General features: G+C 44.3%; 1 long non-coding RNA gene across 1 annotated transcript in view; it reads right to left on the bottom strand.

Moving 5' to 3' along the window:
* Positions 1–18,106: 18,106 nt before the first annotated feature.
* The window catches only part of LOC140459824 (uncharacterized), a 28,898-nt gene continuing 26,108 nt past the window's right edge, over positions 18,107–20,896 (bottom strand). Inside the window, exon 3 of the long non-coding RNA XR_011953875.1 lies at positions 18,107–18,596. This is a non-coding gene — a long non-coding RNA (uncharacterized lncRNA). The remainder of the gene's footprint in view (positions 18,597–20,896) is intronic.

Genomic DNA, 20,896 nt, shown 5'->3' with positions numbered 1-20,896 from the left:
GGGACAATGGGAGGAGGCATGTGTCCATGAAGTACAACAGCCAATGCAGGAATTGAACCCACTACATTTTGACAAAGTAAACATTTTGCGGTTACTTCCACAAGATTTCTGGAACTGTATTCCAACAGTCTGAAGTTGCAAGATAAAAACAATGACTGCAGATGCTGAAAACCAAATACTGGATTAGTGGTGCTGGAAGAGCACAGCAGTTCAGGCAGCATCCAACGAGCAGCGAAATCGTGAAGTTGCAAGAGCCTATCCGTCAGGAATTAGACCAGTTTGGGACCAGAACACTGGCAGCAGTGTCTACCATTGACAAGATTCAATGAAGTCACTCTCAAACCCACAAATTCTTCTCCAGGCCACTCCCTACCCTGAACAGGAAACACGTCACCATTCCTTTAGTGCCGCTGGGTCAAAATCCTGGACCGACCTCCCTCTCGCTTCTCAGGACTGCAGCACTTTGATAAGGTAGTTCTCCAACACTTTCACATGATGCAATTAGAAGTGGACAATACATGTTGGCTCATATACAGAATGAATAAAGGAAAAGTCAAACTGAAAATGACAACGAAAAACATTGCTGTTGTCTCACTGTCGCTGAGTGGAAATCCTGGAATTCCCTCCCTGAGGGCATTGTGGGTAAATCTACAGCATACCTAAAACGGAAGTGCCAACCTGGTGAAGTGATTAAACAGGCCAACTTGCATGACAAGCAGCGTAAGTGGCAAGTGATGGACAGAGTTCAGTAATCCCACAGCCAATGGATCAGATCTCAACTCAGCAGTCCTGTCACACCCAGACGTGAATGGTGGTGGCCAATTGAACAGTTCACCGGAGGAGAAGGTTCCATAACTATGCTTATCCTCAATGCTTGCAGAGCCCAACACATCAGTGCAAAAAGTAAAGCTGAAGCATTTGCAACAATAGTCAGCCAGACGTGCCAAATGGATAATCCATCTCTGCCTCCTCCTGTGGTTCCCAACGCCACAGATCTTCAGTTTTCATTTAATTTGATTCACTCCACGTGATATCAAGAAGTGGTTGCAGTCACTAGGTACTGCAAAGGCTATGGGGCCTGACAACATTCAGGCAATAGTACTGATGGCTTGTGCTCCAGAACTTGCCACTCCCTTAGTCATGCTCTTCCAGTACAGTTACAATAATGCACCTACCTGACAATGTGAAAAATTGCCCCCCCCAGTTATATCCTGAGCACAGAAAGCAGGACAAATCCAGTCTGGCTAATTACAGTCCCCTCTACTTTTGATCATTAGTAGAGTGATAGGAAAGGTCATCCACATTGCTTTCAAGCAGAACCTGTTCAGGGACAACCTGCTAACACTCAGTTTGGATCCCACCAAGACATTTGATAAGGTTCCCCATGGTAGGCTCATTCAGAAGGTCAGGAGGAATGGGATACAGGGGAACTTAGCTGTCTGGATACAGAATTGGCTGGTCGACAGAAGACAGCGAGTGGTAGTAGAAGGAAAATATTCTGCCTGGAAGACAGTGGTGCTCTGTCCTTGGGCCTCTACTGTTTGTAATTTTTATTAATGACTTGGATGAGGGGATTGAAGGATGGGTCAGCAAGTTTGCAGATGACACAAAGGTTGGAGGTGTCGTTGACAGTATAGAGGGATGTTATAGGCTGCAGCGGGACATTGACAGGATGCAGAGATGGGCTGAGAGGTGGCAGATGGAGTTCAACCTGGATAAATGCGAGGTGATGCATTTTGAAAGGTCGAATTTGAAAGTTGAGTACAGGATTAAGGATAGGATTCTTGGCAGTGTGGAGGAACAGAGGGATCTTGGTGTGGAGGTACATAGATCCCTTAAAATGGCCACCCAAGTGGACAGGATTGTTAAGAAAGCATATGGCGTTTTGGCTTTCATTAACAGGGGGATTGAGTTTAAGAGTCGTGAGATCTTGTTGCAGCTCTATAAAACTTGGAATACTGTGTCCAGTTCTGGTTGCCCTATTATAGGAAAAATGTGGATGCTTTGGAGGGGGTTCAGAGGAGGTTTACCAGGATGCTGCCTGGACTGGAGGGCTTATCTTATGAAGAGAGGTTGACTGAGCTCGGACTTTTTTCATTGGAGAAAAGGAGGAGGAGAGGGGACCTAATTGAGGTATACAAGATAATGAGAGGCATAGATAGAGTCGATAGACTATTTCCCAGGGCAGAAATGGCTAACACGAGGGGTCATAGATTTAAGCTGGTTGGAGGAAAGTATAGAGGGGATGTCAGAGGCGGGTTCTTTACACAGAGAGTTGAGAGAGCATGGAATGCGTTGCCAGCAGCAGTTGTGGAAGCAAGGTCATTGGGGACATTTAAGAGACTACTGGACATGTATATGGTCACAGAAATTTGAGGGTGCATACATGAGGATCAATGGTCAGCATAACACCATGGGCTGAAGGGCCTGTTCTGTGCTGTACTGTTCTATGTTCTAAGACCTCCTGACCTCATTACAGCCTTGGTTCAAACATGGACAAAAGTACTGAATTCCAGAGAGGAGTGAGAGTGACAGCCCTTGACATCAAGGCTGTCTTCAACTAAGTGTGGCTTTGAGTAGCCCTGACTAAACTGGAACCAGTGGGGATCAGGAGGCAGACTCACCAGAGGTTGCAGTCACCCCTGGCACATGTGAAATTGGTTGTGGTTGTTGGAGGCCAATCATCTCAGCTTCAGGACATCTCTGCAGGAGTTCCTCAGGGTCCTGTCTGAGACCCAACCATCTTCAGCTGCTTCATCAATCACCTTCCCTCCATCATAAGGTCTGAAGTGGGGATGTTCACCAAGGATTACATAATATCAGCATAATTTGTGACACCTCAGATATTGAAGCAGTCCATATTCAAATGCAACGATATCCAGGCTTGGCCTGACAAGTAACAAGGAACATTCAGGCCACACAAATGCCACACTATGGCCACCTTCAGTAAGAGACCATCTAAGCACTACTTTTTGACATTCAAAGGTGTTATCATCACTGGTCAATATCCTGGGGGTTACCACTGACCAGAAACTCAACTGGACTTGCTATTTAAATACAGTGGCTATAAGAGGCTACGAACACTGCGGTGAGTAACTGACCTCCTGTCTCCCCAAAGCCTGTCCACCATCTACAAGGCACAAGTCAGGAGGGTGATGGAATACCTCCCACTTGCCTGGATGGGTTCAGCTGCAACAACACTCAAGAAGCTTGACACCATCCAGGACAAAACAGCCTGTTTGACTGGCACCACATCCACAAACATCCAGTCCATCCACCGTAGTGTGTACTATCTCCAAGATGCATTGCAGAAATTCACCAAAGATCTTCACACAGCACTTTCCAAACCCAAGACCACTTCCACTAGAAGGACAAGGGCAGCAGATACATGAAAGTGGTGGGTGCCTGGAATGCACTGCCAGCAGTGGTAGGAGAGTCAGATATATTTGGGACAATTAAGCAACTCTTGCATAGACACATGGAAGATATTACAATGAAGGGTATGTAGGTTAGTCTGATCTTAGAATAGGATAAAATGTCGGCACAACATTGAGGGCCGAAGGGCCTGTACTGTGCTGCAATGTTCTATGAGAACATCACCACCTTCAAGTTCCCCTCCAAGCCACTCACTATGCTGACTTGGAAATATATTGCTGTTCCTTCACTGTTGCTGAATGGAAATCCTCAAATTCCTTCCCTGAGGACATTGTGGGTTAACCTACAGCATGTGGACTGAAACACTTCAAGATAGCAGCTTACCATTGCCTTCCCAAAGGCAACCATGGATGGGGCAATACAAGTTGGTGCAGCCAGAGATGCACACGTCCCGCGAGTGAGTAGTGAAGCATTGGATTTGGAGACATATAAAGATAACTGTGAAAAGTGCAAATTCAATTTCAGAAACAAAAAGCTTGCGACATTTTGTATTGGGCTGCAAATATCAAAATTGGCCAGCGTTTGAACAAACAGCTCTCTTCCATTCAATGTCAAATGTGATCAGTTTACACTCCTAAAAGTGTGCCTTTGGGATGCTTTACTATCATGCAAATTTAGGATGTTGTTACTTCTCTTTGTAACAATGACTATGCTACCACACAGATAGTCTTATAGCAGTGAAAGTTCATAGTTCACCCAAGTTGAATTATAAATGGGAATCTTTCCAAACCTTAACAAATAATTGAAGGTTTGGAAGCAATGATGCTGCAGCTGACACACTGGGTAATAATATTGGGCTTTCTAACCAACCTGTTTCAAAGTAAAGTGTCACATCAGCAGAATAGCCGCTCAAATTCTCAACAAATTGAAAAAACGTCTGCTCATGACATCTGAGGTATTGCTAAAGGCTCAGTCACCAATGATTTTCTGGGAGAGAGTGAGTCAGATAAACAAGCGAATGGAGTCAGAGGAATGCACAGATCTCGAAGGAACATGGAAGGCCAGAGGATCCAAAGATACGGAGGGGTGAGACTCTGGAAGGATCTGAACACCTAGCGTCTGAACGAGAACTGGTGAGCTGATCTGAAGATCGAAATGTTTTGCACACCCTTGCAATGCAGAACTTTTTGAGGCAAGTCCTGGTTTAATCACTGTTTACAAGTATTTCAACCTATTTCGAAGTGAAGCTTGGAATAACCCCTTCATTAGCTGGTAGAACAAAGGTAATCTTCAAACTCTTTCAATTTACAAGGCTGATTGCTGTGAGTTTACCACAAGCAGACAGACCTTACACTGTCTGTGATCTGGAGAGCATCTATTTAAGCACAGCTCATTCATCATCAAAGGGTCAGCATTTCCCCAGCTGTATGTTGTAAAAGTCCTCAGTTGAGCTCATGATTAATGCTTCAGGAACTCACAGACTTTCCCAAATTGAAGGGTGTGAGTTCACATCTTAATCCCAAAACTCCTGCGATCAACATTGAACAACACAGTGGTTGGGATCTGCACAGTTCACTGTCAACCACCACCATCCCCTGCAGCCAGCCCCCTCCTTCCCCACCCCACTCTCGGCGATAAGCCAAGCCTCAGAAAGTAAACATCCTCCCCACCCCACCCCTGCCAATGTGTGGTATGTCCCAGGCTGGAGAATAGAAGCAGAAGAAGGCCTTTTGGCCCATCGAGCCTGCTCTGTTCATTCAACATGGTCATGACTAATATGGATTTTGAACTCACTTTTCCATCAGATCCTCACATCCCAAGGATTCCTAAGAAACCAAAGATCAGTAGATCCCAGATTTAAATGTCTTTAAAGATGGAGCACACTTAATGCTGTGGATACAGCATTTTAAAAAACCTGAGTGATGAAATTTCAGCCCTCATCTCTGTCTGAAATGACACGCCCTTTATTCCTGAGTTCTCACCCAGCAGAAAAAAACACTTCTCAGTGTCTGTCCTGGTCAAGCCTTTTCATAATCCTGAACTTTTCAAGAAGATCACCTTTCATTCTTACTTCACAGAATATAGATGCACACTGTATTTCAAACATAGCGTCCCCAAATCCCTGCACAACTCAGCAGGACTTTTCATTGCTTACTGTTGCTACATGTGAATTTGGGTAATCCTGACATAAGTACAGCCACAGCTCTCTGAACATCGACACTTGCAGGATTTCACACCTTTTTAAAAAATTTTGCTTTTCTACTCTTCTGACCAAAAGTGAATCGTCTCACACTTGTCCATTATAATCCTTCACCTGCCTCATTGTTGCTCATATACTTGACCCGTCTCTATTAGTTGCAGCCTCTTTGTGTCTTCTTTACAGTTCCAATACACCTGGCTTTGTACAATCAGCAAACCTAGATACAATACTCTCTGCCTCTTCATGTAAGGCATCAATATAGATGGTAAATAGCTGAGGCCCCAGCACTGATCTTTGTGGCACTCCATTAGCCACAGCTAACTCAGAAACGCACCATTAATCCTTACTCTTTACTTTCTGTCCATTAACTAATCTTTTGTAGAGACTAATATATCAACTCCACAAGAACTTATCTTATGTCCTAACCTTTCGTGTGGCACATTTCCAAATGCCTTTTGGAAAACAAGTATATGACATGCACCTTATTAGTTACATCTTTGAAAATCAAATAAATATGTCAGTAGGCAGACCGTACAGGGATTGGTTTTACAGCTCATCTGAAGACCGGTATATCAGACCGCACGGTTGTCCCTCAGTACTGCATTAGATACAGTATTGGTGTGGATTATGTGCTCAGGTGTTTGGAGTTGAACTTTCTGACCTCTGAGCAGAAATTGCTCCCCACTGGGCACATCTCATTGAGGAGTAGAGGGAGTTGAAGAAGTGGGGCCAGCTGGGTGAAGATATTCCAGAGTAGCTGACACCCAGGAATGCAAAGTGAAGGCAGGAGGCAGTGTTAGAGTTCACCCTCCAGGCCCTGACCACAGGCTGTTGATTCTGATGTAACACCCTCTCCCAGTCTCTGACTGACGGAAGGATGGGATGCAGAAATGGGAAGAATTTCCATCAACCCAGTGAAACATATTCGGGATAGGGAAATGGGAGTGAAGAAAGAGATGGGTAAGTCCACAAAGGGGGAAAAGACTGTAAGCCCTGTAAGAAGCTAGACATGTGTGTGACCAGAACAGGATCCAGTATTCAAAGCGAAACCTTAGCAGAACTAGCTCAGTGCGTAGTGACACTTAGACCTGCAGTGGAACGTAGGCTGCCACACATCTGACATTGCAGCCTTGACTACATTTTACAACATGCTTCATTGGTTATAAAGTATCCTAAGGTTAGGTAAGGTACAATATAAATGTAAGCCTATGTTTTACTCACTTTATATACCTAGGGAGCTCGTAAATGATCCCTCTATTTGAGGGACATTTCAAGTTTACTGCAGTCACTCTCAAAGCAGCGACCCCAATTCAACATCCACCCAAACACACATCTATTTTTCACTGCTCTTCCTCAGCACTAATGGCACCTCCTTAAACAGACAAGCTGTAGTTTTGGAATGATTTATCAGGAGTAAAAATCGAAATCAGTTCAAAATAGCTCCAAGAAGAACTTGGACCAGTGCAAACTGGAGATGACTGTCTATAAATAACAGGCTTTGTCTTCATTACTGCCTGCTGAAAAAATACTACCAGCTCAATCCATTTTTAAAAACTGCCCAATCCACTATTTTTACAGTTCTTCATTTTCGGAACCCCTTTTCTAAATTGTATTCAGAAAATAAATCAGCTTCAAAGGTACAGGGTAGATTTATCAGTATAATACCGGGGATGAGAAACCTTAAGATACTTGGAAAGACTGGATAAACTCGGATTCTGAGCAGAGATGATTCTGCAGAGATTGTGTAGAGGTATTCAAAATTCAGAGGTGTTTTGCTCAAGGGAAGGAGAAGAGACTTGTTTCAAAAGGCGGGGAGGGTTTGCTGGCGATAGAACATGGATTTAAGATCAAAAGAACAAAAGGGCAGATGAAGAGAATTGTTTTTACGCAGGAGGTTGCTATGGTCAAGAATGCATTGCCTGTAAAAGTGGTGGGAGCAGACTCAACAGTCACTTTCAAAGGGGAATTGAATAAGGACGTGAAGGGGAAACATTTGCAGGGCTGTGGAGGCAAAGACTATTTGGACATCTCATTAAAAAACAGCAGAGTTAGATGGGCTGAATGGCCTCCTCCTATTCCAATCTAACAGTTAAGAGGGATTGAATGGCCTCAGCCTTGCGTGGCTAAATGCTCTCATCCCGTTCCTGTACAGAAGGAGAGAAAGAGACAGAGAGAGATGATGTTTTCGAAGGGAATTCCAGAATTTTGGACATTAGCAGCTGAAGGCGTGGATTTCAGTGACTGAAGGGAATCAGGTAGCTGTCCATGAGAGATTGGTATTGGAGAAACACAAAGTGTTTTGCAAATGGAGGAAATTACAGGAAAAGTTGGGGAAGATCTGAACAAATAGCTGGAAATGTTAATACCAAGCTCAGTGGCTACAGAGCAAAAGGTGAAGAGGATTGTTTTCACTGTTAGGTTACGAGCAGCAGGACTTGGAGGAGTTGAGGGTGTGTAGTGGCAGGTCACTCTGGACATTTGTTGAAATAGTCACTGGTTTGGAGAGAGAAAAGGCATAAATGTGAGTTTAAGCAACAGATAGGCTTTTATCAGCTGAATCATCAAATCGAGAAATCTTTCTTTGTAAAAATCACAGAGCCCACAGGATAGCATTCCCATTAGTTACATAGAATGGCCTAAACCTATCACTTGCGAACACTACACAAAGGTGAGATTGTGGGAGAATTGTCAGTAAAGCTTCCCCTTTAAAGGTTCAGAAACAATATTTGATATTACACTGCCAGTAGCATGACTTTACTGCATATGGTTTGTGTGCTTTAATTTTCTCCTTTGAATTCCAGGCAGATTTATTGCTCCCTCACCTTTGATCTGTGTCTTTGATATATTGCAGTTAAAGAACTCTCACTAGCTTCTGATTAATGGGCAAACGTTTACTCTGTGGTGCTTTGAATTGTCAGTCTATTCTTCACCAAACATGACGATCAACCCCTTCGCATCCAAACTCATGCCTAGGGAACAGAAGTGTATAAAACTGCTATCAAATTAGTTTCCACAATCGCAATTCCACAAAGAGGACACCCCATTCAATCCCCTGCTCCAGTTCCAACATCCAATTCAGGCTGCTCCAGATTTGAACTCAAATCAACCACCTCGGTTCCATCATTCCTAATACCTTAGCCAACTAAAATCTATTACTCTCTAATTTCACATACGGTGGCACAGTGGTTAGCACTGCTTCCTCACAGCGCCAGAGACCTGGGTTCAACTCCCCCCTCAGGCGACTATCTGTGTGGAGTTTGCACATTCTCCCCGTGTCTGCATGGGTTTCCTCCCAATCAGTCCAAAAATGTGCAGGTTAGGGTGAATTGCTAAATTGCCCGTAGTGTTAGGGGAATGGGTCTGGGTGGGTTGCGCTTCGGCGGGTCGGTGTGGACTTGTTGGGCCGAAGGGCCTGTTTCCACACTGTAAGTAATCTAATCTAATCTAAAACTGACCTCTCTTCATCAGCACCCTACCCCCACCACTCTTTTTCAATGTTCTTTCACAGGATGAAGTGGCCGGCTAGGCCTGCATTTATTGCCCATTCCTAATTACCCAGAAAGATGCTGAGAATCACCCACAATGCTGTGGGGCTGGAGTCACAGAACAAGTAAGGACGGCAGTTTCCTTCCCGAAAGAACATTAGTGAACCAGATGGCTTTTTCCGACAACTGACAATGGTTTCTAGATTATTAATTCCAGATTTTTACTGAATTCAATAAAAAGTCCTGCTGTGACAGGGTTTGAACGCAGGTTCCCAGAACATCATCTGGGTCTGTGGATTGACAGGGCATCACTTCTCTCAGCAACCTTCTCAGGAGAGAGAGAGATTAAGATTTCCGACCCCACTATGTGAGAAGAAATGTTTGCTGATTGATTTCACATTTTAATGCTCTGTCCTCCCCCACACCTTTAGAATATCTTCCTCCCCCATCAATATCTCTCATCATCTTTAGCGCCTCAACCCTTAGTCTCCTATATTCGAGGGAATTCAAGACGAGTCAATGCAACCTGTGCTCATAATTTAACCGTTTCTTGCCTCTCTATCAAGCTGCTTGTTGCTCATTATGTGTCTGTGGAAAGACTGAATTATTCCAAACAGCATATATTGAACTTGAAATTTCCTCTTTGGTTTCAAATGTGCTCCCTCTGCAACACGGTGCTGGCAGATTTCTATCAGAGAAATCAAATTACTTTTCAATTTGACCCGTCAGCCAGCAAGAGAGGAAACTATTTTCTTGGCATGTCTCCCTCTAAAGCAACAAAGCTTTAAAGACAGAATCAAACCACAAATCCCGTGTTGGCTCCAAGATTTAATCACCAATCGAGACATGTTAATAAGGAGCGAGCTGAATGAAGTTCTGCTTCTTTCTTCACAAGGTTAAAAAAAAAGAGTTAAGTCTTATCTTTCAGCACTTGGCTAGGCTCTCTGAGACCGGAGGAGATCTACTGAGACTGATGTAACAGTTGGAGTGATGATGCTGAGTAGTTTTTGTTATAAGGGGATTGGTCCTGTCAGAAGCATTTGTGAAAGAGACTCCGCCATCTGGAGAAACGGGTTTTGCCACCTCAGATCAGCACTGTTCAAGTTGTTTCCAAAAGGAAACTGTCAGTTGAGGACAGGGCAGTCAGCCACCTCAGCCTTGCCACGTATAAAATGATGTAAACTCATGCACCTATCCGTCCAAATTAAGGCCACAACTCTGGAGTTGAAAATGAGTTAAAGCTGGAACTCATTCCAGGAAATAGATCACTCCAGGTTCATATTCCTGCCCAATCAGGGCTCACCAGTCCTTCATTTTGACAATTCTCATCAAAATTCAGGACACTGATATGGAATCGTTCTCAAATCACTCTCCGGCCTTTCTCGTCTCTATCTCTGTAATCTCCTCCAGTCCCACAACCACCCAAAACGACTTCATGAGCATTCCCAAATGTAGTTACTCCACCCAAGATGGCCTTGCCTTTATGATCTTGGGCTCTAAGCTGTTAAAGTCCATTCCTAGATCTCTTTGTCTCTCCAACTCTCCCTCCTCCTAAGAACCTACCTCTTTGATGAGAATTTTGGGCAGCTGTTCTAATATCTTCTTATGCAACTTGCTCACAATGTTTGCCTGATAATGCTCATATGACATTTCTTGGGATGTTTTGCCAAACTATAGGTACTATGGCAATGCAAATTGTTGTTGAATTTATATCTTAAATGTGCACCATATTAATGAAGGTGTGACAAATAAAAACATTTCTGGACGTGCTGAAGTCATATTTCATGTAGATAAGAATCATATGTGACAGTCTAATTTATCTTGGAATGTTGCCTGTCTGCAAAGATGCTACATAAGGGTTTTGTGATTACTGTGTATGTTTGGTCTACATGATATCTCACAGTAGATTGTCAACCTGCTGTCTGGACATAATAGGTTCAGTGGAAAGTACTCTAACCTTGGAGACAAAATGCCCCAGGTTCAAGCCCCACTCTCTGTATAACACTGACACTCTAGTACAACTGTGAGGCACCATTCAAGATGTCAGCTCGTGGACAAGACTTTAAACTGAACCCTGCTCAGATGGATGTACAAGATAATATGACCACAATTTGCACAGGGGTTGAGGGACATTTTTCCCAGTATCCTGACCAGTACTTAAGTCTTTAGCAACTCTGGGAGAACAGGTCATTCGGGCATTATCACGTTGGTGTTTCTGAGAGTTTGCCACGTAAACATTGAGCTATTGTGTTCCCAACATTACAACAGTGTGAGTACACTTCAAAAACTACTCCATTGCCTGTAAAGAGCTTTGAGGCATTCTGAGGTTATGTAAAGTCCTTTTCAAGTCAACCTTTTCTTTATTTCCCTTTTAGTTTCTCTTCCTGTGAGGCACAGGTGTGGATTTGAATCACTTCCTAATCCTGAGTAAGTACGCTGGAATGAAAACTGCTCAGAATCCAATTCAAATCGAATAAAGTCCTTTGATTTAAACTTACCTTTTTGCAGCTCAGTCGACAGCAACTACACCACTGTTTCTCTTGATCCTTTTGACTTTAACTTGGCATCTATCACTGCCCATTCTCTGAGCCTTCGCAGTGTTCACACGGTTTCATTCACCTGCAGGCCAGTAATTTAGCAGTTGAAGTTGCTCATTGAATTACAACCTTATGATAACAGGGTAATCGAGGTACTTAGACGAGGAAACAATGAGCTACCATTCTGGCTAAATTTTATGATGCAGTTTTGACAACATAATAAAGTGGTTGGAGCTCGTTAAACAGATTTTAGCAGCCAGTCTGTCTCCACAGCAATGGTATTCAGGTAGTCACATCAAAAAAACAAAGAGGAAAAGTAATCTCCTCATCAGGATACCCTGTTATAAATCTTCAGTTGCTGAAAAGCTAACACTTGCTGTTCATCAAATTGAAACACTGCTGTTTTGGGGGGCTCTTTGAAGTCAGGCTGATCTCACTTTTTGCAAGGAACACACCATAAAAATCCTTAACACACATGATTGATAAATCCCTAATGGGACTGAACAAAAGGCCAAGGTTTGATGGGATTTCTTTAAGGGGAATTTACAGTCTGTAGGCTTGGAAAATGTTTCCTGCCTCTTCATGCAGCATTGCACTCCTCCAGTGGATCAGTGAGACTTTGTGCTTTCGTTGCTAGAGTGTCTGCATTGCCAGCTTGCCTTCAAAGGCCCTGTGTGGACATATGAGGAAGATGTAGTCTTTTCAGATCACTGTCTGAGGGCAGAGGTGCTTCCTGTTTTGCTTCTTTTTGGAAAACTGAAGAGCCACATCCAGACCTCTCAAACAAAGCTGAAGGTTCAACTCTCCCAGTTCAAATACAGCTGCAGTGTATGCATTGGAAAGTATGCTCTCTTTGGAGTCAGAATCAAAGGCTTAGCACATATCACTGGTTAATGCATCCTGTGCACTCCTGAAAGTGTGTTACATTGTTGGAGGTGCTAACATTTGGTGAGTCAGAACCAAATCATGTTGATATCAGGGTCATTGTCTCCATCTAATGATATTCTGTTGGCCAAGTAAACTAAGGAAGTTAAATACTTTTAAGCAACCTGTTCAGATGTGTTATGTCATGAGCAGGTCAGACTTGAACATAGATTATCTGGCCCAGAGCTAGGGACCACAATGATCCTTACTCAGGGAGGTGTAACAATAATCTGGACTGCAGATACTCAACTAGAAAGGCTCTCAATGCAGGAGTCTGACACTGGTCCACTTATTGAGAGTGATAGATGAATAATACAGCGATTGGAGATTATTTGTTCAACTCACTCTGCTGCTTCATGTATGTGGTGTTACCAAGCATTTCCTGTGTCTATGCAGCTCAGAGGTCATGACATCACCTCATCCATGACATTCACCCTGGGTACTATGAGCTCCACATACCAAAGACTGAAACAGGTTCTGCAGTACCGTGTTACTCACCATGAGTAATCAGGAGCAGTGCAAGTCTCCATGTTTAGGTGAAGTCTACCCAAGCAAGTTTTATATGATGACTGTTTCTAGTCTGACATGGTGTCAACATTCAACAAACTAACTTGAATTTGTAGAAATCTTTGGTGTCAGCAAAACATCCTGAGGAGCCCCACAGAAATATAAATTGAAGAGAATTAAGAACTGTGCCATGAGGACGTACTGAGAAAACTGACCAAAAACGTGGTCAAAGAGATAAAACTTCGATTTAAGGAGCACTTGAAAGAGGAAAGAGAGGCTGAGAGATGCAGGGAAAGGATTCAAGTTTTAGTCCCAGAAAAGTAAAGACGGGGGAACCGATGGTGGAGTAATTCAGATCAGAGACACGTGAGAGGCCAGAACTGGTGAAGAACTCAGATCACAAAAGGTTTCTGTCCTGATGAAGGGGCACTGGAACTGAAATGTTAACTCTGCTCTCTCTCCACAGGTGCTGCCAGACCTGCTGAGTTTTTCCAGCAGTTTCTGGCTTTGTTTCTGATTTTCAGAATCTATTGTTCTTTGTTCTTTTTCACAAAGGAATATTAGGAGAATATTCCAGATACAGGGAGGAGTTTGGAATAAAGATGAAAATCTTAAAATTGAGGCATTGTCAGACTGGCAGCTGAAATAGGTTGATGAACATCAGGGTGAAAGGGGATTGGAAAGGGGTGTGACTTCGGACAAAGGAGGAGAATATTAAACACACTTGTTAATGACTCACACCACTATGCTGTCAACCCCAGCTACTGACATCTGATGAATAGTTAATCCCTCATTATGTCACCGTTGGGCAATAAATATACTGCAAATATGAAAATATAATGTAAGGAAGGAACACGCATTCGGCACGCTTGCCTTCACTGGTCAGTGCATCGCATATAGGGGTTGCGAGCACTTGGTCCATATCCCTTCAAAATCTCCCTATTCATATATCCATCCAGATATCTTTTAAGTGTTGCAATTCTACCAGCTTCCACCATTTCCTCTGGCAGCTCATTCCACACACGTACCACCGTCTGTGTGAAAAAGTTGCTCCTTAGGTCTCTTTTAAATCTTTCCCCTCTCACTCTGAACCTATGCTCTCACTGTGGGCAGCATGGTGACACAGTGGTTAGCACTGCTGCCTCACAGCGCCAGAGACCCAGGTTCAATTCCCGCCTCAGGCGACTGACTGTGTGGAGTTTGCACGTTCTCCCCGTGTCTGCGTGGGTTTCCTCCGGGTGCTCTGGTTTCCTCCCACAGTCCAAAAATGTGCAGGTTAGGTGAATTAGCCAAGTTAAATTGCCAATAGTGTTATGTGAAGGGGTAAATGTAGGGGAATGGGTCTGGGTGGGTTGTGCTTCGGCAGGTCAGTGTGGACTTGTTGGGCCGAAGGGCCTGTTTCCACACTGTAAGTAATCTAATAGTTCTGGATTCCCCCACCCCAGGGAAAAGACCTTGTCTATTTACTCTATCCATGCCCCTCATGATTTTATAAACCTCTATATGGTCACCCCTCAGCTCCAACGCTCCAGGGAAAACAGCCCCAGCCTGTTCAACCTCTCCCTGTAGCTCAAACCCTCCAATCCTGGCAACATCCCTGTAAATCTTTTCTGAATCCTTTCAAGTTTCACAACATCTTTCCGATAGGAAGGAGAGCAGAATTGCACACAACATTCCAACAGTGGCTTAACCAACGTCCTGTACAGCCGCAACATGACAGGTTACATTCTACCTTACCATGTCCTCTCTCCCCTCCCCCACCCCAGTGGGACTACTGGTCCTTTACTCATCGGTAGTTAGACACATCATTGTTTGACAGTTCTTGCATTCCGATCACTTAATCCATCAACATCCTGTCTCCCCCAGCACTCTCGCCCCCTGCCATTACATAAATGTTGCTGCCTCCACACCTCATGTCATCAAGACTCAAAACGTTAGGTTGCTATCTGTCCACAGATGCTGCCTGATCCCAGTGTGAGCTCCAGCGGTTTTTGTTTTCAATTCAGAAAGGATTTACAAGGATGTTGCCAGGGTTGAGGGTTTGAGCTATAGGGAGAGGCTGAATAGGTTCAACATTTTTCCCTGGAGCATCAGGTGACCTTACCGAGGTTTTTAAAGTCCTGACGGGTATAGATAGGTTGAATAGCCAAAATCTTTTTCCTAGGGTAGGGGTGTCCAAAACTAGAGAGTATACAGTGAAGGTGAGAGGGGAAAGATTTAAAAGGGACCTGTGGATAACTTTTTCACCCAGAGCGTGGTGAGAGTATGGAATGAGCTGCCAGAGGAAGTGGTGGAGGCTGGTACAATATCAGCATTTAAAAGATATCTGGATGGGTGTATGAATAGGAAGGGTTTGGAGGGATATGGGCCGGGTGCTGGCAAATGGCACTAGATCTATTTAGGGCATCTGATCAGCATGGATGAGTTGATCAGAAGGGTCTGTTTCTGTGCTGTATAAAGCTATGAACACCAACAGAAAGCAGAGGTTTCTGTGATTTGTGTGTCAAAACTCAGTTTGAGGTGTTTTCTCTTGGTTTAAAAAAAAGAGGTGCAGGGACTTTCTTCCCAAACCTCACCTTATGGCATTTCTGAAACAGTGAGTGAAGTGACATGTCTCATTTTGGGAAATGACATAAAATGTAAATGGCTCACCTCACATGATGGGGTGGTGCTGGTGTTGGACTGGGGTGGACAAAGTTAAAAATCACACAACACCAGGTTGTAGTCCAATAGGTTTATTTGGAAGGACTAGCTTTTGGAGTGTTGCTCTTTCATCAGGTGGTTGTCAGGTAGCTACATGCTGGAAACTTGCTGAGGAAAAACAGCTGCTGTTAGAGAACCTCAACTTTTCTTTATTCACTCATGGGCTGTGGGTGTCACTTATTGCCCGTCCCTAGTTGCCCTTAAGAAGTATGTACTGATGGAGTGCTGCACTGTCAGAGGATCAGTGCTGAGGGAGTGCTGCACTGCCTCCTTGAACCGTTGCAGTCCATGGCGTGTAGGGATACCCACCAATGTTGCTGAAGAGTGGGTTCCAGGTTTTTGACCCAGCGACACTGAAGGAGCAGCCATATCACTTCACATCAGGATGGTGTGAAGTTTGGAGGGGAACCTGAAGGTGATTATGTTACCATGTCTCTGAGAGACAGACTCAGGTTGTCAAACACTGAGGACTATTTTCAAAACGCTCATGTCCTGAATTGATTAGCAACATCTTCATTGGGTTTAAATTACAGTGAGACTGACAACTGTAGGACTTGACATCCCAGAATTCAGCTATGGCTCAGAGGTTAAAAACAATGACTGCAGATGCTGGAAACCAGATTCTGGATTAGTGGTGCTGGAAGAGCACAGCAGTTCAGGCAGCATCCAAGGAGCAGTAAAATCAACGTTTCAGGCAAAAGCCCTTCATCAGGAATAAAGGCAGTGAGCCTGAAGCGTGGAGAGATAAGCTAGAGGAGGGTGGGGGTGGGGAGAAAGTAGCATAGAGTATAATAGGTGAGTGGGGGAGGGGATGAAGGTGATAGGTCAGGGAGGAGAGGGTGGAGTGGATAGGTGGAACCTTCCCCTGCCACCACAGGAACTGTAAAACCTGTGCCCACACCTTCTCCCTCACCTCTGTCCAAGGCCCTAAAGGAGCTTTCCACATTCATCAAAGTTTTACCTGCACATCCACTAATATCATTTATTGTATCCATCGCTCCCGATGCGGTCTCCTCTACATTGGGGAGACTGGGCACCTCCTAGTAGAGCGCTTTAGGGAACATCTCCGAGACACACGCACCAATCAACCAAACCGCCCCGTGGCCCAACATTTCAACTCCCCCTCCCACTCTGCCAAGGACATGGAGGTCCTGGGCCTCCTTCACCGCCGCTCCCTCACCACCAGACGCCTGGAGGAAGAACACCTCATCTTCCGCCTCAGAACACTTCAACCCCAGGGCATCAATGTGGACTTCAACAGTTTCTTCATTTCCCCTTCCCCCACCTCACCCTAGTTCCAAACTTCCAGCTCAGTAACTGTCCCCATGACTTGTCCGGACTTGTTCTACCTGCCTATCTCCTTTTCCACCTATCCACTCCACCCTCTCCTCCCTGACCTATCACCTTCATCCCCTCCCCCACTCACCTATTGTACTCGATGCTACTTTCTCCCCACTCCCACCCTCCTCTAGCTTATCTCTCCATGCTTCAGGCTCACTGCCTTTATTTCTGATGAAGGGCTTTTGCCCGAAACATCGATTTCGCTGCTCGTTGGATGCTGCCTGAACTGCTGTGCTCTTCCAACATCATTAATCTAGCATTGTACTCTCATCTCAACCATAATTAAGCAGAGACGAGTTGTTGATTCTGTCTTACTAATCCACACAATCACAAAAGAATGACTAAGATGACCAATTAAACACCTTAACTGTAGTGACTGTAACAAGGTCAGCCCAGTAGAATTCTCATAGAGTCTGAGTTCTCAGAGAATCGTGGGGCTGTTAACCTGATCCAATCAGGGAGCCCTGGCTGACACACAGAAACAGGAATGTCAAACATCCTGTTCACTCTGAGAGCTGGCTCTGAGGAAGCTCGATCAGTGTCAAGGACTGTCCCTGTATGAATAAAGGGGGACTTAGTGACAGGATACTGGCCACTGTGGAGTTATTTCATTAACAATCAGGTTTTTTTTGAAAAAAGTGTCTATCAACCAGGTTTCTTTCATAAACACAAACTATTAAACACAAACACACACTCTTACATACTCACACACTAACACAGACCCTCACTCAGATACAAGCTCTCTCTCATATGCACACACAAACACCCTCCCAACACCCACACACATATCCTATCACAGGCTTATACCCATCACACTCACACACATACAGAAACTCTCTCTTTCTCTCACACACATACAAGTTTATGGGGTGAATCTGTGTTTGCAGAATTACATTTTATTTTGCTCAAAAAATGCATAACCTACAGTCAATCCATGTAAGATACTATAAATCCCACTTTAGAAACAGAACCAGTCTGACTCAAGATGGGGACACAGACAGACTTTAATCTCACACCATTCATGCATTGTCTGAGCTGAGATGACACCTATTGTTAGAAAATCTGAAGTTATCTTGAGAATGTGATTTAAAAGGAGTTCTGGGACTTACATATTAACAAACCAAAACTCGCAAAACCATTCTAAAAGATGAAAGACTTAATCTAAGTTTGTTTAATATATTTCATTCGTATGACACTGTAACCTTTTGCTGTAAATTCTGTGTCTTATGATCCTGCTCCACAACCACCTGATGAAGGAGCAGTGCTTCGAAAGCTAGTGCTTCCAATTAAACCTGTTGGACTATAACCTGGTGTTGTGTGATTTTTAACATTGTACATCCCAGTCCAACACCGGCATCTCCAAATCATGTTCTCCAGGAAGTAACGGAAATGTTTTTGATCAGTTTATCCTTTGACTGAGCATCAGGATTCACAATCTCTTTATCACTGCCTCCTCCTTTGCTCTGACATCCACCAAATTTTCTGTGCTTTGTGAGTCTTGTCAGGCCCCTCCTAGCTCACACCCTGCAATCAAGAAAGACAGTACATTAATGCAGTCACCCTATCTTTCTTATCACAACTCTGACACCATTTAAAGTAAATGTCTGATAAAGTGTGGACTGTCACTCAGACATGCCTGTCCTTTACAAAAGCCACCAGTGATCCTCGATGGGAAATCAATTGATAGGCTTTTTCACTGACCTGACCTGAACACTGTCTAACACGGCACTATCTGCAATCATTGCCTCTTCGAGAGGCCCAGGAACTTTCACTGCCATTTTAACCTGCTTAACTCAGCCACCCCCAGTCAAGGGAAAAGGAAAGATTGACAATCAATACCACATTTCCCAGTAATGGTGACAACCTAAGATTGCGTCATGGGCAAATAGAAGCTTCTTAAACCAGTCACGTAAAGGACAGGGACAGGTTAAACTCAATTACACTCCCGAGTAGGAATGTGACTGCATGGTCAGCCAGTCCAGGAATACAGCTTACGACTGACCCTCCGACAGTGCGATGGCACCCCCTTATCACTGACCATCTGACAATCCAACAGTCCCTCAGCACTGATCCTCTGACAGTGCAGCACTCCATCAGTACATAGAACATAGAAAAGTACAGCTCAGAACAGACCCTTTGGCCCATGATGTTGTGCTGAGACTTAATCCTAATGTTAAATATAGTAACTTAACCGACCCACCCCTCAATTCACTGCTATCCATGTACTTGTCCAGCAGTTGCTTAAATGTCCCCAATGACTTCACTTCCACCACCTCAACTGGCAACACAATCTGTGCATTCACAACTCTCTGCATAAAGAGAGTATTGACCATCTGACAGTGCAGTACTCCCTTAGTACTGACACTCTGACAGTGCAGCACTTCAACAGTACTGTCCCTCTGACAGTGCAGCACTCCCTCAGTACTGACCCTCTGACATTGCAGTACTCCCTCAGCACTGACCCTCTGACAGTGCAGCACTCCCTCAGTACTGTCCCTCTGACAGTGCAGTACTCCCTCAGTACTGTCCCTCTGACAGTGCAGTACTCCCTCAGTACTGTCCCTCTGACAGTGCAGCACTTCACTGTCCCTCTGACAACGAAGAGCTCCATCTCTCATTGTAAATTGTTCTCCCTCAACCACTATCAGTAAAGTAGATTATCTGGTCATTATCTGAGAGCTGATTCTGGAAGTTTTCTGTGCACAAATGCCCGCAATAAATTATAATGATGACTAAACTTCAACTGTACGCCTTTTGAAGGGGCTACAGGACAAAGATTCCTGATGAAGACATTATCTTTGAAACATCAACTCTCCTGTTCGTCCGATGCTGCCTGACTGACTGTGCTTTTCCAGCACCATACTTCTTGACTACAAGACAGAGATGATCCTCTTGAAACTTGTGATCATGGCCCTGGTCATTCATGGCCTTCATGGTCCAACAGCCAACATGTCTGTGCAGTGATCGCATTGGGCTGATATCTCAAGTGGATACACTTGATGGAAACACACGTTTGTCCCAAAATTGTTTTGTTGCATGTTTCAATATGTTTAATATTTATTTTATTCTCGCAGGCATTGCTTGGAATGTGTGCTGGGCAGCATGATCATAAGTGATAACTTCTGCAGCACTGAGGGCTTGATGTGCTGCTCGCCAGCCAAGACATTTCAAAAGAATAATTCCAAAGTTTTCCAATGGCCTTCCCTTTCCTTTTGTAAAGTACGAGCCTTGAAACAACAGCAGGAAGTACTTCTGTCGCTTGGGGAGCTTTTCAATTTAAAAAAAAGTCTTGGGAAAGTCTGTGAGCTGGATATGTTTAAGCATCTGGCAGGAAATTAATTGTGAAAGAGTTTTCTTTGTACATTTACAGATGCTCTTGATTCCCTCCCACTCTGAGACAGCTTCAATCCTCAGAGCAGCATCAGAAGTCCCTCCCACTAGATATCCAGCTCGTTGAGTGACAGTGAGGAACCCCAGTCACCCCAGGTTTTATTCTAGCCCTGCCCTCCCCTGGGATATCCTGGGCTGGCAACGTCTCCTGTAACTGGGGAGGAGGACAGGAGGGAAGAGTTTGACAATGAGACTGTCGCAGTGCTGGGTCACTGCTCTGTCCCTCTGGGCTGGGAATTGGGGGTAGGTTTGAAGTGCTCAGAACACTCCCACCACCCATTCCCTAAGGAAAGCTGGCTGCATCGGACTCAGTCATTGGAAAGCCATCTCACAGCGGTGGGAATGCTGTCCCCTCAGTGGGAAGTCATCTCATCCTTAGGAGCTACCAGACAGTCTCCGTCAGTCCCAGTAGAACCGGAGGTCAGTAGTGAACA

The sequence above is a fragment of the Chiloscyllium punctatum genome, chromosome 35, assembly GCF_047496795.1.
Source record: "Chiloscyllium punctatum isolate Juve2018m chromosome 35, sChiPun1.3, whole genome shotgun sequence".
NCBI lineage: Eukaryota > Metazoa > Chordata > Chondrichthyes > Orectolobiformes > Hemiscylliidae > Chiloscyllium > Chiloscyllium punctatum.
This window is presented reverse-complemented; position numbering and strand designations above follow the sequence as displayed.